This window comes from Tupaia chinensis, unplaced genomic scaffold (genome assembly GCF_000334495.1).
Source record: "Tupaia chinensis unplaced genomic scaffold, TupChi_1.0 Scaffold000595_1, whole genome shotgun sequence".
In the NCBI taxonomy this organism is placed as follows: domain Eukaryota; kingdom Metazoa; phylum Chordata; class Mammalia; order Scandentia; family Tupaiidae; genus Tupaia; species Tupaia belangeri.
The window spans coordinates 602,036-625,806 of record NW_006160111.1 but is presented as its reverse complement, the minus strand read 5'-3'; the positions used below and the strand labels follow the sequence as shown (position 1 = coordinate 625,806).

The 23,771-nt window shown below is 36.7% G+C and overlaps 1 pseudogene; it reads right to left on the bottom strand.

The window, feature by feature from the left end:
* Positions 1-23,205: 23,205 nt before the first annotated feature.
* On the bottom strand, positions 23,206-23,516 carry LOC114009653 (protein BEX4-like; annotated as a pseudogene).
* Positions 23,517-23,771: the final 255 nt, after the last annotated feature.

Sequence of the window (23,771 nt, the reverse complement as noted above, 5' to 3'; positions counted from 1 at the left end):
TTTATGTGTTTGTATATCACTATAATAGAGCCAAAGTTCAAAGAATTCTAACATACTTAAAATTCAAACAAAAAAGAGTGTTCATGCGTCGTAAAAACTTCCTTCAGTTTATCTGTTCACACCATAGATTTGTCTGGGTGCCAGAAAACTGTGCTTGCTGTATTCTTCACGCTGCCCTTTCTGTATTTATCATGCTCTGTACATTTAAGTAAATATAGTCATAGGATATTGGACTAGAACAGTACCTCAGAGATTATCTGGGTTTTCTTCCTCATTTTGTTCATAAAATATCTAAATGCTTTAGAGATCAATTGTCTTACATAAGGTAATGTTGGATTGGTGCTGCACCTCAGGCCAAAATATGTGGACTCTGGATTTCTAAGACACTAATTTATTTGTCTCCACCCCCAATAGAAGTTATAGTTGTTTTTAATGTATTTTCAAAAGAGGATGAGAAAAATTGTAATTACCTAATTTTGATAAGTGAATCAGATTAAAAATAAAGTCACAAAGAATGAGATCAATAATTTTTCATATTCACTATACTTATGATAATGCTAGTCCATGAGACTCTCATTTCCTCTTATTTATACATAATATGCAGCTGTACAATATCTGGTGACTCAGTAGGATTATGAAGGGGCCTGTATGAACAAATTAATGTAAAAATGAGACTCTATTTTTACTAAATACAATTTAAAGGACAAATCCCTGACTTTTGAGTTTGATTTTGGTGGGCAGAATGTGTCTGCTCATATTCAGCATTACTTTAAAATGTGAAAAAAAATGAAGAAAAAAATACTTAGATACTTATAACAATTATTAAATGTACATTATTGTCTTGCAGAAACTAGCTCTAAATGTTATTAATGAGAACCGGATTTGAGAAAAAATATTCTTGGATCACAAGCAGTCGATAGAAAAGAAAACAGTTTATTATTCTCACTGAGTGTTACTCCATCAGAGGAGAGGAGACTGAGATGTTGGCTGTCGCCGGGAGCGACTCCATGGGGTGGCCAAACCAAATCTATTGCTCCTCCTTGCTTCATCTCTAAAATTGTATTTCTTTTACAACCATTTAGGAGAAAGGAGATGGGCAATGCACATGGAATCCTAATGTGTATTTGACTGTGGTTAAGAGCAGAGAGGCTCACATTGTTAGCAGTATATTTTGGATACTTGATTTTCAATATTTCGGTTCTAATACATGAACTGCAGGCTATTTCACTTCATTCACAGAAATATGATTCCCGTTCCTTCATAGATTATCCATAAAGCAGAGTGGAAAAGGCCTACTGAGCCAGTGATGGTTAGCAGCAGGCCTGCAGAACTGATATTGTTTGGTGGGTAGGAGGAGAAACATTTAAGGATAACACCATTATTTCTAATTTTCCTCATGTCATTGGAAAGCACAATTGTCTGCTATGAATGATAAAGTGGTGATTGGGTCTGGCACTTATAAAGATGCATTAAGGTTTACAATAATCATCGTGGGCAAACACATTGTAGCTGACCATGCAAAAGTAAACAGGTTGAAATTGCCATAGAAGGTTCTGCTGATGTTTCAAACGATGCCTCTATGGAAAGCCTAGTCTACTCCTCCAATTGCATTTCTACATCATGTAGAGACAGGAGATAGACAGCAAGATACAAATAACAGGGTGCAGTAGAAGAAGGGCTGCAGGATACTGGTGTAGCCCACAATCATGCAGAAGATACAGCAGAATGTTCGATAAATAAATGAATAAATAAAGGCAGAAAAGATGAAATAGAAGAAGATGACATAAAAAGATAGAAGATTCCACTGACTTAGAAAAACAAGGGTGGAGGGTAAACTATCATGAGAGAATATTTGGAAGTGAAAATGTTGAAATAATTTTGAAGATTCAGACTTAACATTAGTGCTAGTCCCCCCCCTCCCCTCGCCCGTCAAAATGTGACCATAGGGAGTATAGCCATTGGAGTTCAAGAAATAAAGTAACTATGAAGATAGGGATTTAAATAGGTCATCTACATGGGCAATAAAATCACTCAAGCCCCAGAAGGTGAGTTGAATAGTAATAAAGAAAAAGAGCAGAGCCTGGTATCTACAGTGAATGCGGTAGTGTAAGTAGCCGCTGTTAAATGACATATCCAAGACAGTGAGAAGCCACACATTTCAGAATAGGAATACTGCAAAGAAGACAGAGACTTTAACAAGAATGCTGATCCAACTCTTGACTCTGAGTCGGTCAGGGATTAATGAGTGAACAGCCCCCATGCAGAGAGCCTTAGAAAGTGAGATTACATACTTTCATTTTTTTAAAAATTCAAATTAGTGTCTTCTTCTCCCAACTCCTTTCTTCAGACCTTATAGTAAAAATCAATATTCAAAATGAGTACTTTTTTTTTTTTTCCATGTAGCCTTAAGCTTAAGCTTCAAGTAGAGTCAGAGGTCTTATCAATTTGAAACTCATATTTAACTCTAGGCCAGTGTAGGCAGGGATAAGTTGTAAATGGCTAAAGCCCTGCAATGTAATTGATACAGGTATCATCCGTTGTACTAATAGTCCAGGAGTGACTAGGCTCTGCTTCGGGTACATGTCAACACAGAATTACAACAAATACAATATGTGCTATTTGTCTAAGAATTAATACAAAAATCAGTATGTCTTCTTTATATATTGTCAAAAAAAGTAGTATTCGGTAATTAAACGGTGACTAAAACTGTTAAGTTTAAGGAAATAAAAAATAGACAAATTTACTCTTTACTTGATACCAAACACTGATATGAGTTTCAGGGTGATCTTATGTGCAAAATATGTTTCCCCCATTAAAAAGTACAAATAATTAAGTAAACAAGAACCATTAAGAACTGATTGCAACCAGGTGGTAGCACAGTGGTAACATAATTATACCCCATAAGGGAAGGCCCTGGGTCTACATCTTGGGATCACCCTGTGCTTGCCAGGCACACAGTGAGTCCTTGACCTGTGCTGGTTGAAACTGCGGTAGATCACAGCATTGGAGACTTTGTTGATGGGCCCTATCTCTGTCTTCCTCTTGCTTACTCCTTCTCTTCCTATCTTTCTCTCATGAAACAAATAAATATTTAATGAGCCAGACCATGGTGTGGTGGTTGGGGTGGCTGGATCCTACAGGATTGCACAGTTCGAGTCGAGGACCCAGCGGCTTGAGAAACATGCAGGACATATCATGTACATGTGTATACATGCCCAAAATCCTAAAAGAAGGAGGAAATAGAGGAGGGATTGCAGCATGACCATTCCCCACAGGAGAACTTTCTCACTGTCCTTATCTCTCATTCTTCCTCGCTGTCTCTCTCCAGTGTGTGCATGTACCCTTTGGAAATTAAAATAAAATCTGTGGGATTGAAAAATACACTCAGATAATATAAATAATAAGAGAAACCATAAAGGAATAACATGCACTAATGCAAAAAATGCCTTTTCTGAACCAAAAACTGCAAGTAAAATCAAAAACTTAAGAATGATAGGGGAACCAGCAGTTAGCGTAATGGCTATGTCGCTGGACTCCCACGTAGTCGACCGCAGTTCGCATCCCGGACCCGGTGGCTTAAAACTCATGCCGGGTGCGTGTGCGTGCGTGCCCAAGATCCCGAGAGGAGAATGGAGGAGAAGGGATTGCAGCGTGACCATCCCCCTGGGGGGGGGGTGATTTCTCGCTTTCTGTTTCTATGTCTCTCTGTCTTTCTGGCGAGCACATGCGCCCAATAGTGAAACATCTCAAAAAAATAAAAGATAGATTATTTGCAGTAATGTACTCTATGTACTCTAATAAATCAATAAAACACATTCTTAGATCAGAAAAAAAATGGAGAATCAAAGAGGAAAAAAAAATTAATGAATAAATGGCTTATCAATAAAAACGTGTGTGTGTATACATACATACATATACATATATGTATGTATATATATATATATATATATATATATATATGAATAGACAATATAAAAAAAGAGAAACAATTGTAATCAATAAAATATGCCTATCTCTTAAAAAAGACCATTTTTAAAATAAATCAAAATCTTAGGCAATTTAAGAAGTTCAAAGTTTTAGTAAGATAGTATTTAAGAATGTATCTGAAGATGTATATGTTTACCACATTAATTTGATTATTACACATCATATTCATGTATGTGAAAATCACTCTGTATCCATAAATGTGTATAACTATTTTATGTCAATTAAAAATTATTTTTTAAAAAGGTATTTATAGGGGTCAACAGGTGGCAGAGTGGTAAAGGCACTGGATTTCCAAATGGCTGACTGCAGTTTGATTCCAGACCTGAAGGCTTGAAACTCACACTGGAAGTGTGTGTATGCATGCCCAAAATCTCGAGAGGAGAATGGAAGGAAAGGAATTGCAGTGTGGTCACACTCCCTGGGGCAGGGGGTGATTTCTCACTGTCTCTCTCTGGGTCTCATGCACCCTATAAAAAAAAATCTCTAAAAACAAGTTAGTAATATCCTGAATAGTCACATATCTATAAGAAAATTTGCTTTAAAATGTAAACCTTTCCAGAAGGAAAACTCCATGCCCAGAAACTTCACTGGGGAATTTCCCAAGTATAATGAAAGAAATATTAGAAATTATGCACAAATTTTATTAATGTGAATGTGAACTACCTCCTGACTGATTTTAAAAGGTCAGCATTATCCTGTTGTCAAAAGCAGATAACGAATTTGGGGTCAGGAGATGGCATAATGGTTACCTGGCTGGAATCCTGTGTAGTTGACCGCAGTTCAAATCCTGGAACCAGTGACTTAAAACTCATGCCAGTTGCCTGTATGCATGTGCCCAAGTTTCTGAGAAGAGAATAGAGAAGGGATTGAAGTGTGGCCATTCTCCCTTGGTGGGGAGGGGCGATTCTTTCTCTCTGTCTCTCCAGTGAGCATATATATGGGGGGGGTGATTTCTCGCTTTCTGTTTCTATGTCTCTCTGTCTTTCTGGCGAGCACATGCGCCCAATAGTGAAACATCTCAAAAAAATAAAAGATAGATTATTTGCAGTAATGTACTCTATGTACTCTAATAAATCAATAAAACACATTCTTAGATCAGAAAAAAAATGGAGAATCAAAGAGGAAAAAAAAATTAATGAATAAATGGCTTATCAATAAAAACGTGTGTGTGTATACATACATACATATACATATATGTGTATATATATATATATATATATATATATATATATGAATAGACAATATAAAAAAAGAGAAACAATTGTAAACAATAAAATATGCCTATCTCTTAAAAATGACCATTTTTAAAATAAATCAAAATCTTAGGCAATTTAAGAAGTTCAAAGTTTTAGTAAGATAGTATTTAAGAATGTATCTGAAGATGTATATGTTTACCACATTAATTTGATTATTACACATCATATTCATGTATGTGAAAATCACTCTGTATCCATAAATGTGTATAACTATTTTATGTCAATTAAAAATTATTTTTTAAAAAGGTATTTATAGGGGTCAACAGGTGGCAGAGTGGTAAAGGCACTGGATTTCCAAATGGCTGACTGCAGTTTGATTCCAGACCTGAAGGCTTGAAACTCACACTGGAAGTGTGTGTATGCATGCCCAAAATCTCGAGAGGAGAATGGAAGGAAAGGAATTGCAGTGTGGTCACACTCCCTGGGGCAGGGGGTGATTTCTCACTGTCTCTCTCTGGGTCTCATGCACCCTATAAAAAAAAATCTCTAAAAACAAGTTAGTAATATCCTGAATAGTCACATATCTATAAGAAAATTTGCTTTAAAATGTAAACCTTTCCAGAAGGAAAACTCCATGCCCAGAAACTTCACTGGGGAATTTCCCAAGTATAATGAAAGAAATATTAGAAATTATGCACAAATTTTATTAATGTGAATGTGAACTACCTCCTGACTGATTTTAAAAGGTCAGCATTATCCTGTTGTCAAAAGCAGATAACGAATTTGGGGTCAGGAGATGGCATAATGGTTACCTGGCTGGAATCCTGTGTAGTTGACCGCAGTTCAAATCCTGGAACCAGTGACTTAAAACTCATGCCAGTTGCCTGTATGCATGTGCCCAAGTTTCTGAGAAGAGAATAGAGAAGGGATTGAAGTGTGGCCATTCTCCCTTGGTGGGGAGGGGCGATTCTTTCTCTCTGTCTCTCCAGTGAGCATATATATCCTATATCAAAAATCTCTAAAAAAAAGTTAAAAGCAAACAAAAATTTTATAAGAGAAAGCAAGTAAAGTTGAACATTTTCCCTAAACCTAACAGCAAACATTGTTAAAACAGTCTTATTCAAATTCAACAATAAACAAAAAGATAACATTGTACATCTCAATCAAGTGAGCATTATCAAAAAATATGAAAGGTTAGCTTAACATTTGAAAATCACCATAATTCACCTTTTTCAATTTTTTTTTGAAGAGGCTTTTGCTATAGGACGCGTGTGCTCACCAGAAAGACAGAGAGAGACAGAGAGACAGAAAGTGAGAAATCACACCCCCCCCCCATGGGACGGCCATGCTGCAATCCCTTCTCCTCCATTCTCCTCTCAGGATCTTGAGCAGGCATGCACACAGGCCCGGAATGAGTTTAAGCCACCGGGTCCGGGACTAGAACCACGGCGACTACATGGGAGTCCAGCGACATAGCCATTACGCTAACTGCTGATCCCCATAATTCACCATTTTATAAAACCAAAAATAATAACCTATCATCATCTCTATAGAGAAAGACAAAATATTTGGAAAAAATCCAACAACTTTTTCATTGAAAACTTGCAGCTAATTGATAATACAAAGAAATCACTTCTATCTGATAAAGAACATTAATAAAAACTCTATAGTTAACATATTTACTTGTAAAAAACTAAATATTTACTCTCTTAGATTAGAAAGCTACCAGAATCTCTACTTTTTCTTTTACTTCTGTTTAGCATTATGTCAGGGGAGCTACACAGTACAATAAGCCGAGAAGAAGAAAAATAAAGTTACTCAGATTCAAAAAGAATATCAAAAACATCAATCTTTATTTGTAGATAGCATGATTTTCTACATAGACATGTGTAAGAAATAACAAAATAACTACTAGAATTAATGATTTTTATAAGGTTAGAGGATACTAGATAAGTATACAGAAATAGACAACATAATTATAAAAAACATCACTATTAACAATAGCAAAAGCAATAGGACATAGTTTACAAAAATATGACAAAAGACAAGAGATTTGCAGTAAAGACCAGCCCAGCAGGTTGTGTGGAGTTGAAGGCTGGATCTCATATGGCCCAGTGCACATCTGAGTCTCAGACTAGCAGCTTGAAAAACATACCTGGCACATACACACGGGGCCCAAAATACTGAGAGGAGAATGACGGAGAAGGGATTGTAGTGTGATCATCTCCCTGGAGAGTGATATCTCACTTTCTTTCTCTCTATCCTTATCTCTTTGGAGAGTGCATGCACCCTACACCAAAGAAAGAGAAAATTAAAGACTATAATACATGTATAGATATATTAGTTTATGAGTCAAAAGATGTAAAATGGCTTTGTGCCAATTTTTCAAAAATAGATCAAAACATACAACTCTCAGAATTAAAATTCAAAGAGGCATTTTTTTTTTTTTTTGAGAGGTTTTTGCTATAGGGCGCGTGCGCTTGCCAGACAGAGAGACAGAGAGACAGAAAGCGAGAAATTACCCTCCCCCCCCCCCGGGGGGATGGCCGCGCTGCAATCCCTTCTCCTCCATTCTCCTCTTCGGATCTTGGGCACACACGCACACACGCCTGGTGTGAGTTTTAATCCACCAGGTCCGGGACGCAAACCTCAGTCGACTACATGGGAGTCCAGCGACGTAGCCATTATGCTAACTGCAGGCCCTAAAGAGGCATTTTTTAAAATAGAAATTGGCAAGCTGATCCTAAAGTTCATATGGAACTGAAAAGGACCTGAATGAGCCGAAGCAATAATGTAAAAGAAATGCAAACTTTGAAGACTAACAATATCTGGTTTCAGAAAAATAACAAATATTCTGTAACCAAGACTGTGAAATATTGGCATATATATTGATTACTAAATAAAGTAAAATTTAAAGTATAAAAAAAGGCATACATATTTTGACAACTGATTTTTACAAAGGTGCAAAGTCATGTCAGTGGAGAAAGGACAGTCTTTTCAAGAACTGGTGCTTTAACAATTAATATACTCATGAAAAATATAGGAAAAATTGATTTCACATGACACAATATACAAAAAAATGCTATAAATGACCAAAGACATAAATATAAATTCTAAACCTATAAAACTTTTAGGAAGAAATATAGGATAAAATTTTTTGACCTTAGATTAAGCAAAGAATTTTTAGACACAATTTCAAAAGTACCATCATTAAATAAATTTAAAAAAATCAGTTGATGCCAGCATGTGACATAGTGGTTATGGTGCTGGATTCCTACATAGCCTACTACAGTTCAAGTCCCAGATGTGACAGCTTATAAATCATACCTGGTGGGTGTGCATGCATGCCCAAAATCCCAGAGGGAGAATGAAGGAGAAGGGACTGCAGTGTGCCATCCGCCATGGGGAGGGCCAAACATTTCCTATGCCAAAAATCTAGAAAGAAAAAAGGAAAGAAAGGAAGAACAAAGAAAGAGAAAAAGAAAGAAAGGAGGAACGAAATAAAAAAGAAGAAAGAAAGAAAGAAAGAAAGAAAGAAAGAAAGAAAGAAAGAAAGAAAGAAAGAAAGAAAGGGAGGAAGAAAGAAAGAACGAGCAAGGGAGAGAAAGAAAGAAAGGGAAAAAAAGGAAGAGAAAAGGAAGAAATAAAGAGAGAGAAAGACAGAAAGAAAGGAATAAGGAATTTGATTAAGTAAATCTTATCAAAAGTGAATACTTGAGCTTCAAAAGACACTGTCAAGAGAATAAGACAATCTACATTTCAAGAAGTGCATGCATATTATTAATTATTAAAATACTTGTCTTAACTCTGTGTGTTGTGCAATTCAGTATACATTGAAAAATTTTACAAAGGATAAAAAAATATTAAGACTTCTAAGATCCTATTCTCACTGAGACAATGACCTATTTATGCACTTACATATGACTTATAATAGTCTTATACATCAAAAGAGGAACAGCTATATTTTGGTTGAAATAACCAGGGATGGGTTTTTAAAAGAGGAATGAACCCAGTTTAGATCATTTGTAGTGTTTGGATAAGCTAATTGGGAAAAGGGGATAAAATGTCATCATTCTTGTGAACTAACAAAATCAGGCAGACAGAAATTAAGTTGTAACTAATGTCGCTTCCCTTTTACTATTCAATAAAAATATTAATATTGAAAAATAGTAATACTAATATTGTTATTAAATCATGTAACTAAACATTAAATCTAGTAAAAATCATTAAAAAATACATAGTCTAACAATCGAATCTATGAGGATATTTTTGTATTAAATGTTTTTATACAATAAAAACATAATGACTATATACTATGATTTCAATACTTTCTAGGGAGCTGGTATATGTTAGATGATGTAAATACAGATTACTAAAGATTCAACAAAAATATATTACGTTGAAGTTTAGAGCACACCCAAGTTTATTCAAGGCACTAGAATATCACATCCATATATTCTCTAGAAACATTGTCTGCTGTTCTAATGATAGGAAATGTACCCAGAAATAACCAAACTGAAATGAATGACCTTAGGAACAGGAAAATAATTTTAGTTTTTACTAAGACTGAAGTAAAAGAGGTTTAGCCAAGCATAAAGGATTAAGTCTGGTCCAATTGCATTACTGGGCTATGGAGACTTCAGGTAAATGGCCATGTTGTACAGCAGTAAAGCATGCAGTAGAGAGGACTGGGCTGGAGCATAACTTCAAGATTATAAATGTACAGATGTGAAGTGAAATCAGGAGAAAGTACGAATTTGCTCAAGAAGATCAGTTACATAAAAAACAAAAGCAACAAACAAAAACAAAACAAAACAACAAAACAAAAGATAGCAAAGGACAACCCTGAGAACAGAAAGACTGGACATGATAGGTGAAAATAGTGAGATAGACCAAGTAGGGAGAGAAAGATAGGAGTAATGCAAGTTTTCCAGAACACTCTATAATTACAAATTATTTGTACAAAAAGCTATTTTACATACTTTCTATATACTTCTCGAAGTTAAAAAAACTTTTTACTTGCACATGCTTAAAGTAAAGATTAAAAAATAAATTGATTAAGGGAACCAGCAGTTAGCGTAATGGCTATGTCGCTGGACTCCCACGTAGTCAACCGCGGTTCGCATCCCGGACCCGGTGGCTTAAAACTCACGCCGGGCTCATGTGCGTGCGTGCCCAAGATCCCAAGAGGAGAATGGAGGAGAAGGGATTGCAGCGTGAACATCCCCTCTGGGGGGTGATTTCTCGCTTTCTGTCTCTATGTCTCTCTCTGTCTGGCGAGCGCCCGTGCCCTATAGCAAAAACCTCTCCAATAAATAAATAAATAAATAAATAAATTGATTAAAATATTTAATGCACTATATTTATAGCTACTTGTATAAAAACTATTTTTCAAAGATTTATAACACTTGATAAGTATGCAAAGAAATATTGAGCTTTAGTAGAAAATAAAACTTATATCTGTTATTTAAAGTAAGATTTGTATTCATGTTTGATTTCTAAATGATCTGAAATATGAAATTATTTTTCCAAAGGGAAAAATAAGAAAGATTTTCAAAATAAATTAAACAATACTAAATTCAACTCATATCTCAAATATGAAATTATGTTCACAAAGGTAAAAATAAGAAAGATTTTCAAAATAAATTAAACAATACTAAATTCAACTCATAGTATTTTGATGGAATTGCAGTCCTTTGCATCTTCGAACAAGTTACCGTTCACTCAGATTTTTAAAAGATAATTAATATTACATTTTATTTTTATAGCTCTTGATGTCTTGGATTATAATTATGCTTGCAGTGCTGCTAATTTATTCAAAAATGTGATCCATTGACTGAACTAAGAAGCTGGTTTTTGAAAGAACAGAATTGTCCTAGAATATGTCACATACTCATTTTGTCCAGCAGGGATTTTTAAAAGGATGCTCATATTATAATTATTATTCGCTTCCTCTTGGCAGCTGCCCTACTTTGGAAACATAGAATTTACGATGTCCCGTGTGACCTTCCTTTGTGCTTTTCTGGTTGATAGCAAAAGAAAGAAAGACTAAACTGATTTAAATTAAATTTAAGGAAATAATGATTCAGAATTTAAGTACCTATATGCCAAGTTTCAGGAAAAAAGCAAATAAAAACAGCTAAGTTATAAATCATTCAAAAAGGGGGATTTATGTTGGAAACAACAAGCTAACTTTAACTATAGTTTCTCTGCTGGGTGCTGCTCCACAGAACAGTTATAATAAATCATGCAATGAATGAATAGAAAACAGAATTCTTTTAACTTCCTAAGGAAAAGCTCCTGAGACTCCTGTCTGGGTTTGTGTACTTATGCATGCACATCTCTTTCTTTATTGCAGATATTTTATACTGTATCAACTCCACCATACTTACCATACTCTGGCAAACAAATTAGACATCTGTGTATGATCAAATGGATATTCATATCGTATTTTTCATTTTAATTTGGTTTACTATGTATTTGTGCATACTGTACCAGGGTTTCAGTACACCTTGTTGTAAGAAAACCTACTTTTACCTAACTGTCTTTGAGAGGTTACTGGGAACATGTTTCCTATAGATAGAAACGGCATTTGTAAATTTATTTTTCCCACGTAGTCAACCGCGGTTCGCATCCCGGACCCGGTGGCTTAAAACTCACGCCGGGCTCATGTGCGTGCGTGCCCAAGATCCCAAGAGGAGAATGGAGGAGAAGGGATTGCAGCGTGAACATCCCCTCTGGGGGGTGATTTCTCGCTTTCTGTCTCTATGTCTCTCTCTGTCTGGCGAGCGCCCGTGCCCTATAGCAAAAACCTCTCCAATAAATAAATAAATAAATAAATAAATTGATTAAAATATTTAATGCACTATATTTATAGCTACTTGTATAAAAACTATTTTTCAAAGATTTATAACACTTGATAAGTATGCAAAGAAATATTGAGCTTTAGTAGAAAATAAAACTTATATCTGTTATTTAAAGTAAGATTTGTATTCATGTTTGATTTCTAAATGATCTGAAATATGAAATTATTTTTCCAAAGGGAAAAATAAGAAAGATTTTCAAAATAAATTAAACAATACTAAATTCAACTCATAGTATTTTGATGGAATTGCAGTCCTTTGCATCTTCGAACAAGTTACCGTTCACTCAGATTTTTAAAAGATAATTAATATTACATTTTATTTTTATAGCTCTTGATGTCTTGGATTATAATTATGCTTGCAGTGCTGCTAATTTATTCAAAAATGTGATCCATTGACTGAACTAAGAAGCTGGTTTTTGAAAGAACAGAATTGTCCTAGAATATGTCACATACTCATTTTGTCCAGCAGGGATTTTTAAAAGGATGCTCATATTATAATTATTATTCGCTTCCTCTTGGCAGCTGCCCTACTTTGGAAACATAGAATTTACGATGTCCCGTGTGACCTTCCTTTGTGCTTTTCTGGTTGATAGCAAAAGAAAGAAAGACTAAACTGATTTAAATTAAATTTAAGGAAATAATGATTCAGAATTTAAGTACCTATATGCCAAGTTTCAGGAAAAAAGCAAATAAAAACAGCTAAGTTATAAATCATTCAAAAAGGGGGATTTATGTTGGAAACAACAAGCTAACTTTAACTATAGTTTCTCTGCTGGGTGCTGCTCCACAGAACAGTTATAATAAATCATGCAATGAATGAATAGAAAACAGAATTCTTTTAACTTCCTAAGGAAAAGCTCCTGAGACTCCTGTCTGGGTTTGTGTACTTATGCATGCACATCTCTTTCTTTATTGCAGATATTTTATACTGTATCAACTCCACCATACTTACCATACTCTGGCAAACAAATTAGACATCTGTGTATGATCAAATGGATATTCATATCGTATTTTTCATTTTAATTTGGTTTACTATGTATTTGTGCATACTGTACCAGGGTTTCAGTACACCTTGTTGTAAGAAAACCTACTTTTACCTAACTGTCTTTGAGAGGTTACTGGGAACATGTTTCCTATAGATAGAAACGGCATTTGTAAATTTATTTTTTTTAAACTGGAGCATTATTTAGTTTTTCTCCTAAAGTTTAGAGTGTTGTTTGCTTTTTTTTCTCATTAAAAATATTTTTCTTCTCTAATAATTGATGCCATATCCATCTCAAAAGTTGACTTAAGAGTTGATCCAGGACAGGCTTTCATATTTTTTCAATACCACTATTTTTTTTTCCATTTTTATTTGTATTAAGTAAAAACATGTAAATTTTTAGGAAGAGAAAAGTTCGAATCGAGCAAGTAAAGAAAGTAGCAAAAGGGAGAGGAGATAAGAAATAAGAAGAGATGAGAAAGAAGACAAAGAGAAGGGGTATGTGGTAGCAAACAGGTGAAGATGATAAACTGAAAAAAAAAATGCAAAAGGAAAGCCACCATAATCTATTGTCTCTCACATTGATTAACCTTGCCGGACAACTTTCTGGACACATTGTGTACTGGAATCACCTTAAGAAACTGTAACAGATATAAAGAGGTTCAGGAAATGAAGACAAGAGAGTTACTAAAAAATAATTTTTTTTTTTTTTTTGCTATAGTGCGCATGCACTCACCAGACAGACAGAGAGAGACAAAGAGACAGTAAGCGAGAAATCACCCACCGGGGCGGGGGGTGGTCATGCCACAATCCCTTCTCCTCCATTCTCCTCTCAGGATCTTGGGCACGCACGCACACGCACCCGGCGTGAGTTTTAAGCCACTGGGTCCGGGACGCGAACCACGGTCGACTACATGGGAGTCCAGCGACATAGCCATTACGCTAACTGCTGGTTCCCAAGAATAATGTTTTTTAAGTTCGAACCTCTGAGGTTTCTCCACCAACTTAACTACTCAGTGGGTTGACCTATCTTATGAAGACTAAAACAATCTTGGAAGATAAGCTTACCTAATGAATAACATAGTATGTCAAAGAACGATGATGTATTATGGAGTGAGAATGATGGCTCTGACTTTAGAGGTGAGGAAAGGTTATCTACTCTAACCACATGCGTTTCAAAGTTTGCAGCCAGTTAAGTCAGAACAGTCTTGGGCAGTCTACCTGCCTGTGATGTGAGTCTCTTCTAGTACTTCCTCATAAACGATGAAGATAGTAAGTGGGGAAAAAGCTTAATGCCAAAAAGGCAACAACAGCAGAGAGGGAAATTCTGTGTGTCAGGGAAATACCACATTATTCTCAGTTTCAACATCTCTGTGAGATTTAGCAAAGAACACAATACAATGAGAGGGCTGGAGAGGTACTCCTCACCTCAGGCTACTGTACTGGGTTCACTGACACATTTGACTAGATTTGTAGGTAATTATGTATTCTTGAAGAGACAAGAATGAATTTTATTTACAGCTTACAACCTACATAATTAGAAAAAGATTGTCCCCAATCTCTCTTTGTGATTTAGTTTATAAACAACATTCAGAGCTTTGTTCTGCTTCAATTATGTTTATACATAAGAAAAGAAGATAAAAGAAATACTCATGGTTCATTGTAAGGTGCTACTTCATACAACAGGATTTAACTTCTGACCCAATGTCAAGGGAACCTATAGCAGGTGAAGTAGAAAAAGCAATAGACAGAATCAGGAGGCCAGGGTTTCATCTTGCTGTTGCCCCTAATTAGCTGTTTGACCAAGAGGATCTCAATGTCTCTAGATTTGCATTTTCTCATGTGTAAAATAAGGCAGCTGCTGATCTCTAAATTCCTCTCCAGCACTGAAAATCTATATACCTTGCATTCTCTTTGTTAAAAGAACAGATGGATTTATGTGACCTGTCCATGTGTACTTTTCCATTCCTTTTGTGAGTATTGTTAAACTTCAGTACCCTGGACTGGCAATGTTTACAGTATAGTCTGTGTGATAGAGGGACTCAAAGCAATCTATTCAAGATTCAAAATCCCCCCTACAGCCAATTAGTAAAAGCCCCAATCAACAAAGTGTCTTAGTAATAATGTGATGCCAATGATTCCTGGAGATGTGTTTCTATGGAAGTCTATTTGACTGAGAATAAACTGCATGCACGTGAAATAATTGATTGGAATTTTAATAGCAATTGGATGAAATATATTTTCTTTAGGCAAAATGACAGTTTACATAGCTTCCTCAATGGTATGTTTAAGATAGAGATTAAGAAGATGGAAGACCAGTGCATTAAGCAGTAAAACAGTGTTCATGGCATCAAGGATATTTCTGTGAAACAAAGTAGTATGCAAAATACACTTAGATTTTCATAGTCCTACCTCAAGAAATTAACCCCCCCTTCAAAAAACACCATACAGAATAACACAGGCGTAAATTGTGAGTAGCATTATGGAGAACTGCTGTATTTATTGTTAGTATTGCACTGACTATGTAATTCCAAGTCTTTGTTTCATTCTTATCACTTAAAATCACTAGCATGACTATACTGTTGTATACAGTGGAAATGTTGATAGAACTAATCTTATGACCTGTAGCCCAGCTGCAGTGGTTGGTGCTGCTAAGACACTGTGTTCCACAGGTGAGGACCGTATGAGAGGCTTTGGTTCAGTTCCCACTCCAACTTTAAGCCTTGCATTTTGGCATGTGCTTATAATCCCAGTGACTTGTGGAGGTTCATAAGAAAGATTAGGAGATCAAGGTTGATCTGGGCAGCATAGTGAAACCCTATATGAAAGAACCAGGTGTGGACCAGCCTGTGGCATACTAGTTAAGGCAACTGAATCCCATGTGGTTAACCTGGAGGTTTGAGTCCCAGATCCGGCAGCTTGAGAGACATGTTGTGTGCATGTGTGTGCATGGCCACAAACACAAGAGCAGGAAGAAATAGAGGAGAAGGGATTATGGCATGATCATTCCCCATGGGACTATTTCTTGCCTTTTTTTCCTCTCTCTTGCTCTTTATCTCTCTCTTTCTCTGATGTGTGCATGCACTCTCTGGCAAAAATTAAACAAAACAAAATAAAACAAAACAAAAAACAGAATCGGGTGTGGTGCCACACTACTTTGGTCCCAGACTAGAGGCAGAGGGAAGAGGATTGTGACATGATGAGATCATGTCTTACAAATAAAAAAGCATGACATAGGACCAGCAGGTGGCATCATAGTTACATCACACTGGACTCTTACATGGCCGGCCACAGTTTAAGTCTTGGACCCGGTGACCTGAAACTCATAGCAAAAATGTGTGTGTGTGTGTGCATGTGTACCCAAAATCCTGAGAGGAGAATGAAGAAGAAGGGATTGATTGCAGAGTGGACATCACCCCTTCGGTGGGGGGGATGATTTCTCGCTTTGAGTGAGAATGATGGCTCTGACTTTAGAGGTGAGGAAAGGTTATCTACTCTAACCACATGCGTTTCAAAGTTTGCAGCCAGTTAAGTCAGAACAGTCTTGGGCAGTCTACCTGCCTGTGATGTGAGTCTCTTCTAGTACTTCCTCATAAACGATGAAGATAGTAAGTGGGGAAAAAGCTTAATGCCAAAAAGGCAACAACAGCAGAGAGGGAAATTCTGTGTGTCAGGGAAATACCACATTATTCTCAGTTTCAACATCTCTGTGAGATTTAGCAAAGAACACAATACAATGAGAGGGCTGGAGAGGTACTCCTCACCTCAGGCTACTGTACTGGGTTCACTGACACATTTGACTAGATTTGTAGGTAATTATGTATTCTTGAAGAGACAAGAATGAATTTTATTTACAGCTTACAACCTACATAATTAGAAAAAGATTGTCCCCAATCTCTCTTTGTGATTTAGTTTATAAACAACATTCAGAGCTTTGTTCTGCTTCAATTATGTTTATACATAAGAAAAGAAGATAAAAGAAATACTCATGGTTCATTGTAAGGTGCTACTTCATACAACAGGATTTAACTTCTGACCCAATGTCAAGGGAACCTATAGCAGGTGAAGTAGAAAAAGCAATAGACAGAATCAGGAGGCCAGGGTTTCATCTTGCTGTTGCCCCTAATTAGCTGTTTGACCAAGAGGATCTCAATGTCTCTAGATTTGCATTTTCTCATGTGTAAAATAAGGCAGCTGCTGATCTCTAAATTCCTCTCCAGCACTGAAAATCTATATACCTTGCATTCTCTTTGTTAAAAGAACAGATGGATTTATGTGACCTGTCCATGTGTACTTTTCCATTCCTTTTGTGAGTATTGTTAAACTTCAGTACCCTGGACTGGCAATGTTTACAGTATAGTCTGTGTGATAGAGGGACTCAAAGCAATCTATTCAAGATTCAAAATCCCCCCTACAGCCAATTAGTAAAAGCCCCAATCAACAAAGTGTCTTAGTAATAATGTGATGCCAATGATTCCTGGAGATGTGTTTCTATGGAAGTCTATTTGACTGAGAATAAACTGCATGCACGTGAAATAATTGATTGGAATTTTAATAGCAATTGGATGAAATATATTTTCTTTAGGCAAAATGACAGTTTACATAGCTTCCTCAATGGTATGTTTAAGATAGAGATTAAGAAGATGGAAGACCAGTGCATTAAGCAGTAAAACAGTGTTCATGGCATCAAGGATATTTCTGTGAAACAAAGTAGTATGCAAAATACACTTAGATTTTCATAGTCCTACCTCAAGAAATTAACCCCCCCTTCAAAAAACACCATACAGAATAACACAGGCGTAAATTGTGAGTAGCATTATGGAGAACTGCTGTATTTATTGTTAGTATTGCACTGACTATGTAATTCCAAGTCTTTGTTTCATTCTTATCACTTAAAATCACTAGCATGACTATACTGTTGTATACAGTGGAAATGTTGATAGAACTAATCTTATGACCTGTAGCCCAGCTGCAGTGGTTGGTGCTGCTAAGACACTGTGTTCCACAGGTGAGGACCGTATGAGAGGCTTTGGTTCAGTTCCCACTCCAACTTTAAGCCTTGCATTTTGGCATGTGCTTATAATCCCAGTGACTTGTGGAGGTTCATAAGAAAGATTAGGAGATCAAGGTTGATCTGGGCAGCATAGTGAAACCCTATATGAAAGAACCAGGTGTGGACCAGCCTGTGGCATACTAGTTAAGGCAACTGAATCCCATGTGGTTAACCTGGAGGTTTGAGTCCCAGATCCGGCAGCTTGAGAGACATGTTGTGTGCATGTGTGTGCATGGCCACAAACACAAGAGCAGGAAGAAATAGAGGAGAAGGGATTATGGCATGATCATTCCCCATGGGACTATTTCTTGCCTTTTTTTCCTCTCTCTTGCTCTTTATCTCTCTCTTTCTCTGATGTGTGCATGCACTCTCTGGCAAAAATTAAACAAAACAAAATAAAACAAAACAAAAAACAGAATCGGGTGTGGTGCCACACTACTTTGGTCCCAGACTAGAGGCAGAGGGAAGAGGATTGTGACATGATGAGATCATGTCTTACAAATAAAAAAGCATGACATAGGACCAGCAGGTGGCATCATAGTTACATCACACTGGACTCTTACATGGCCGGCCACGGTTTAAGTCTTGGACCCGGTGACCTGAAACTCATACCAAAAATGTGTGTGTGTGTGTGCATGTGTACCCAAAATCCTGAGAGGAGAATGAAGAAGAAGGGATTGATTGCAGAGTGGACATCACCCCTTCGGTGGGGGGATGATTTCTCGCTTTCTGTCTCTCTAGTGAGTGTATGCACCCTATAGCAAAACAAAACAAAACAAAACTTCTTAAAAAAAAAAAACACGACATATTATTGATTTGTGCCACATTTAACAATCTGAAAACAAAATTGTGAATGACAAATACATTTGTTAACAGTACTTCTGAAATATGATTTTTTAAAAATGGAGTTTGGTCATCTATTGTACCATTTATTTAAAGCACATTGTTTAGGAGAATAAGATAATGCATTTGAAACCACTGTGGATTTTATATTCTTCTATGTAGTTACAAACTTAATTACTGGTGTTTTCAAAGGCCTTTTTCAGAAGAGTTTTGTTATTAAAAGGTAAAATAATATGAGAGAATCTGGATAAATCTGTGAACATAAAATTTGTTAAGCATGAGAGACTAATAATGGGTAAATAGTGACAAAGAATGCAGAAGTACATTGATAAAATATTGAATAGATCGTATTTTCCATCCCTTCGTTAGTCATTGTCTGTGAACCAACAAAAGGCAACTCCTTTTCTTTTCCACATCTGTCCTAAGGTCTCAGGTATATGGTTTCATTCATTCACCACTCTGAAATAAAATTTGACTTGAAAAATACAGTTGAAATCCAACCTAATTACCACTGAAATCAATGAGCTCTAGAGCAGCGGTACCCAACTACTGAGTCATGAACCGGTGCTGTCTGTACCTCGTTGCAGGCTGGCCATGGACTGGTGATGGTCAGCCAGGCCCAGCTCAGAAGATAGGTGTGTATTCAGCCAGTCCCTTTCACTTTCATTGCTACCTGGGCTCTGCCTCTTATCGGAGCAGTGACTGTACTGGATTCTCAGGAGAGCATGGACTCTATTGTTGTATGATTGTCTCTTTATATGCTTCAGTGTGGCCATGGTGAAAGTGGGTGCACAGTGGATGTAGTGCTTGGGTAATTTTGGGACTACTCCCCTTCTCTATGTTGTCTGGAGATATTATCTTCCATGAGGCCAGTGCCTGGTCTAAGGAGGTTACCTGCTTTGGAGAATTAAAGTGACTTCCTAGAGTCTTAAATGTAGCAGTTAATCTTTTAGCCTTCTGAAATTCAGCATTTGGCCTCTGTATAAACTAAAATCTAGACCAATTATTTCTTATGTAATTTCCTTTTGGTATTTCACATCTTGAATTTATTCAGAAAGTAGAAAACATACTTTATTTTAAGAGAGATTTTTGCTATAGGATGCATGCACTCGCTGAAGAGACAGAAAGTGAGAAATCGCTCCCCAAGGGTGATGGTCATGCCACAATCTTTCTTCCATTTTCCTCTTAGGTTTTGAGCATTCATGCACATGCACTCAAGTGAGTTATTTTAAGCAGCAAGGTCCAGACTCGAACAGGGGTCGACTACATGCCAGTGCAGTAACGTAACCATTATGCCATTTGCTTGTCCCAACACATATGATTTTTATAAATTAGGTCCTTGAGCTTAAAAATGAAAACATACATGTGAGTAGAGAGAAACCAGGATTTCTAACATTTAGGAAAGGAGATCCAATAGTTAAAACCTTTACTGAAAATCCGTAGAGAGAGCACTAATTGGTAGGTCCATGTGTTGGTATACATCTGGGCTCAAGCACAGTGTAAACCTAGAAACACATCAGGAAAGAGTCACTATAAAATTACTTGCCTGAACCTATAAGAGAATGTTCTCAGGAGGATTTTCCAATAGAGAGCGGAAGAGTCACTAATATGCTTTACAAAGGCAGTGCAGGTTTCAGAACTTCTACCCACCTCAAGGCCAGTGTCCAATGGGGGTAAAAAGTGGGCCTATTAAAGAGCAGGTGGCAGGACTAGCAGTTGGCGTAACACTATGTCGCTGGACTCCCATGTAATCGACCATGGCTCAAGTTGTGGAGCTGGTGGCATAAACTCACATCAGGGGCATGTGCGTGTGTGCCCAAGATCCTGAGAGGAGAATGGAGGAGAAGGGATAGCAGTGTGGCCATCCTCCATGGGTGGTGATTTCTCGCTTTCTGTCTCTGTCTCTTTCATCTTTCTGGTGAGCAAATGCACCCTATAGCAAAAACCCCTCCAAAAAAAAAAAAAAAAGCATGTGGGGCTAGTCAGTGGCCTAGTAGTTAAAGCTGCTGGATCCCATGTGACTGACCATGCAGTTCAAGGCCCAGATTGGATAGCTTTCAAGCTGAGCCATAAGTGTGTTCATGCCCAAAATCCTGAAAAGAAGGAAAGATGGAGAGACAGAAGTGAAAGGTGACTATGTCCTTGCCCCATTCCCCTGTCTCTCTGGTGAGCAGATACACTGCCTGGCAAAATTTAAAAATAAATAAATAAATAAAAGGCAGGTAAATGAATAATAGGGTTTCACATTTTTCTGTCAGGGTAAGTCTATGTGTATTTTAGAAGTTGAAAGGACAGAAAAAAACATCATATCAAGATATGTTAAATGTAAACGTGTGTTAATAAACTGGTGCATTAGTATTGACAAAGAAACACTGGCTAACTCTCAAGAAGCCTTTCATCTTCTCTTTTGGTCAGGTTATCAGAATTTAGAGTCTGACCCAGTGGTTTTCAGAGTCTGTACCCAGAAATTGCAGCATACACATAGTTCATACATAATATATTTAATTAGACCACTAAACTAAAAATTCTGCCTTCTGTAGTTGACCAACATGAAACCAAATATAATTTAGAGCTTGATTTATTAGTCATAATCAGGACTAGCTATATAATGGTGTATACTTTTAAGTTTGTATTACTTTGTTTTAAAATAACCCTACACAATATTTACAAGATAAAAAGAATTTTTAATGGCTTCAGGATACATGAACCTGACGTATCTGTCTTCACACTGGGGACATTACTATAACGTGACTGGAACACCAACAGTCTGATGACTTGAAAATGGCATGCTATTTTTTTCTCCTGTGACTATCTTTTAATTTTAAGCTCAGTTCATTTATATAGTGACAGTCCTCAACCCGGCACACTATAGTTCATTTGGATTATCTACATGTTTAGCAGCCAAGTTGCTTCATGTTTAATTCTTTCAGAGATGGAGGGCTATAAGTAAAACCTGAGAGAGATATTTCCCTAAACTCTCTTTGTAAGACACTGGAGAAAAAGCTACATTGTTTGATACTTAAACAAAACAAAACAAAAGATAGTAGGAATGAGAATTTTCTCCTCACGTTTCCTAAATCAACTGTACTGGGAAGTGACAGAATTCAGAATTCTAAGTAGCTTATAGCGGGATATTCGTTATCTGGCAGGAGGCTAGGGTGAACCTCTCATGCTCTGTTGAAAGCTGTAGCAGCCAAGAGGGTATCATACTTGATCTGGACTTATTCCAATGACGATAGACAAGAATTCTTCATAAGCAGGTGCAAAAACTCTTGCATCCTTAGAAGTACTTTGAGAGCTTTGCGTTGAAAATAAGCATAAATGAATTTGAGCAAGAGCCTATGAAATTTGGGTTGTTCTTAGTAACACCACTCTATTGTATTCACGGTCTATTAAAAACTAGGAGAAATTAAGTCTGACAAAATTTAATTTTCAAAAAAACACTTTATTTCTTCCTGAACTAAATACTTAACTCAGGTGATATCTTGTTATTCCCAAACATTTATGACCACACATTCTGCATCACTCCTCAGCTCATCAGTGTTGAACAGTTCATAAAATCATGACAGTGTAAACACTTACATTGGATCTGGGGCAGGACTTGCAAATGTAACATCCTGGTTACTCTGGGCTGTGTCTGGGGAACTAACCCCTTCCGCCCCAAGTCTGTTGAATATAGCTTGATCACATATGTCTTCCTGTTACAACTCTCCAAGTACTCCAGTCAATTTTAATTGCTGGGAGAAAGAGGAGAGACTTCTAGTTCTTGAACAAGATCAGGTTTCTGCAAATTTTGACTTGGAAAATATTTATTAAACTTGGGTACTATTACCCAAAGGGAAATGCTAATTCTGCTAAAAGTTGATAAGTGGAAGAAAATCTCCATTCATGAAGCTAGCAATACTTTCTTTAACAACAAAAAAACTCGAGTACTATTCTCAAAGAATAAGATGAGGTCATCACGAAAGTCATGACTTATTTTTCAGTATTTTTCTATGCAAAAATGCATCATGATTTTTCTGACAATCCAATAATTAACTTTCTTTTTTTTGCCTTTAAAACACCGTTATTAATTACAAATTATGAAAATAATATTTTTTTCTGAAAATGGGTGAAATTGCCATGCTGATAGAAACTTTTAAACTGATACAAAACAACTATAGTCCTAAATTAGAAACTGTAAGTTGAAGGGCCACAATGTTTATGGAAAAATAAATCATAAAAATAGAAGTTTGCAAAGTAGTGGCCCAGTTATTAATCTCAGGGAAAACCCTAATTTTCAAGGTGTGAGATAAAAGTCATAATGATTGTCAGTTTCAGGAGTTTGGAAACGCATATACTGCATCAACTGTTGGTCCCAGTCTTCCTCTTGATTTCCGTCATCTGTTCTACAAACCTTTCTATAATACATCACCTCCCACCTCATTGTGATCAATATGGCTATTAGGTATGGCCCATTGAAAATTAGAGTCACCTACCATGTCCCTGTCTGACATTTCCACCAGGCTTCTGGAATTTATTCTCTGCCATAAGGGTGAATTTCTGTTCCTCTAAATAAAGCCTTGTTTTCTTTGTTTTCCTGCTAGCCATTGCCCTCATTGAGTTTTTGTTTGTTTGTTTGTTTGATTAATTTTAGTTTTTGCCTTAGGGCACATGAACTTGCTGCAGAGAGACAGAGAGTGGGAAAGTGAGAAATCACCCCCCAGGGAGGTAGCCACTCCCCATTCCCTTCTCTTCTAGTCTCATTCAGGTATTTTGGGCCCACTTGCACCCTACGTGATTTTCAAGAGGTTGGGTCTAGGACTCCAACCACAGGGGCCATGTGGGAGTACAACACTTTAACAG